General features: G+C 40.0%; 1 long non-coding RNA gene across 1 annotated transcript; it reads left to right on the top strand.

The window, feature by feature from the left end:
- Positions 1-544: 544 nt before the first annotated feature.
- LOC147001208 (uncharacterized) lies at positions 545-2,179 on the top strand. Its single transcript, XR_015045117.1, has 3 exons — positions 545-600; positions 1,870-1,960; positions 2,117-2,179. It is a non-coding gene; the product is annotated as an uncharacterized LOC147001208 (long non-coding RNA).
- The last annotated feature ends 268 nt before the right edge of the window (positions 2,180-2,447 follow it).

Below are 2,447 nucleotides of genomic sequence, written 5' to 3' on the forward strand. Positions count from 1 at the left end.
TCTGCCCAGATGTTTTATCATTGGTATAACATTGATGCATTTTTGAGGTTACCTAAATAGTTCCACTGGAAAGTGGCTCCCGCTGCTTTCTGATAACCGCATCCAGCAGGAAGAACTCAGATTTATCCTACCACAAATTCCTCAAATACCTGTGTAGATGTGTAGCAATGAAAGAGATATATAGAAATGGACAGATAGTTTGAATGTTGGAAGCCATGCACTTTAAATGTCTCAGTTCAGTAGCAAGAACGTGCCATTAGTAAGGGGTTTCCACATAGAGTCGTATGGCCATGATGGGTTGGAAGAGTGACATTGAACCTTGCACAAGGAAGACATCAGGACAGGAAGTTAAAGATCAGAGGTCAGAGACAAGGGAAGGACTAATATCATTTCAGGGATGATGGTGGTAGAGAATCTGATGAAATCTAGGGCATAATCATTGGAAGATGATCTTAGAATACAGACTATGAAGAGTCTGCTGTGTTCTGGAATGTTCTTTCAGTATAGATTCCCAGTTCATCTCACAGCCTGGTTTCTTTCAACATATGGCTCTTTGCCTATCCAGACCACGTTGATTTTCATAGACAACTTCTGCCTGAGGTAACTCCCACCAGTTTCTCTGATTTCTGTCTGGCTATTGGATACACAGACGCTAGTGTTTCAAATAATTATATGTTAAATTATATGAGTATTTAAGTGGCACACTGACTTAACAATGGTGTGGTTTTCAGAGTGGCCTACATTAAAGAAGACATGCATGTACACCTGTATGTGGTGTGAATGTGTGTGTGTGTGTGTGTGTGTGGTATTTTTCTGTAACATTATCTTAACCAGTAAATCTAAAAAGAAGCATACTAAAAAGAAAAAAAAAACAAAAAAAACAGAGGTATATTTAAATAGAATAACCGATAAAATATGCAAATAATGCTTGAGTGATATCTATTTGTTACATTACACATGACATCATGATATAATTATTGCTGATTTGATATGACAGCCACTTAATTTTGTAACAAGGTCTTCTGCTTCGTTTTATTTATGAAATTAGATATTTGGTCAAATTAATTGCTGTGCTTATCAAATAAATTAAATTTTGTCAGTATTATTGGTGTTATTGTAAAAGCTCTGCTCATGAAAATATTTCATGAAATGCTATTCAATGTTAAAAGTAATTTTCTGTTCAAATTAAAAGTGTAGCAAAAGAAGAAGTACTGAACAAAAAACAGGATTCTATCGTAAACTTCTATATTCTAATGATGGTTAATATCATCAGTTTGACAGGCCCTAGAGCTGAGTGGAAGACAAACATCTGGGAGAGTTTCTAGTTAGGTTAAGTAGTGAAGACCCACTGTAAACAGAAGTGGCACGAATCCACGGGCTGAGGTTCTGGAATGAACAAAAAGAGATAGTGAGCCAAGCCCCAGCATTCATGGATAGGTTATTTCTCTGCCGCTGGTGAAATGAGCCAGATCAAGCCAGATTGGATTATATTACAGGCAAGTTTATTGGGAAGCTGCTCTGGGGAGAGTTCACTGACTCCAAGGATTGAAGTCAGGGGAGTCACTGTGGGGAAAATGGTGTAGGAGGAAGGGGGAAAGAAAGAGAGAAAGGCACACAGTCAGAAAGAGAAGAAAAGGAGAAGAGAGTGAGAGACCCAAATATTTGGATTATATAGGGAGGGGCCTCTGTGGGGGGAGGGCAGCCAGGCTCCTGGACTGGAAAGTTCAAGGTTAGGGACAGGGTATGCCAGGTAGGGACTGAGGGTTGCTGGGAGAAACTGGAGGCCAGGTCTCCTTTGGTAAATTATGCACCTCAGCCCCTTGTCCCTAGGTTCAAACCAAACATTCTTCTCTCTCTGTCTCTTGCCAGCAGAGGCAATGTGACCAGTTGCCTCATGTTTCTGGGACATCACTTCTCTGCCATGAAGGATGGACAGCACCCTGAAATTTATGAGCCACAAGTAAGTCCCTTTTTCTTTAAGTTGCTTTGGTCAGGAATTCTGCTGTAGCAACTAGGACAATGCTATAGGTGATATCAGCAAACGTTTTTTGAAACCCTCGAGGGTGTTTTTCTCTGCTGTTTTGTACTGGATAACTCATTTTCTGTTCATTTTCAGTGTGATGATTCTCATTCCTGAATGTGAATTTTAAGAGCCTCGAGGGATGCTTTTCCACATAAAACAAATCAAATGACAGAATGAGAGGAAAAAAATAAAGTCCTCTGCAGAGAAATTCTCACCCACTCTGTGAAAGTAGTTCTTGGTACGTGTGCCATGTCCCATCCTTGACAATAGAAAATAACAGCAAAAACAGAAAAACTACAGACATGGAAGCAACTCTGGGTGTGATTAGTTATAAGAGGAACGTGAAGTGGCTTCAAATGGAGCCAGACATGGTTCTACTGGCTGTATGCTCTGCTGTACCATCCATACTAGCTACGTTCTCATG

The sequence above is a fragment of the Mus caroli genome, unplaced genomic scaffold (genome assembly GCF_978045245.1).
Source record: "Mus caroli unplaced genomic scaffold, Mus_caroli_1 scaffold_14, whole genome shotgun sequence".
Taxonomy (NCBI): Eukaryota; Metazoa; Chordata; class Mammalia; order Rodentia; family Muridae; genus Mus; species Mus caroli.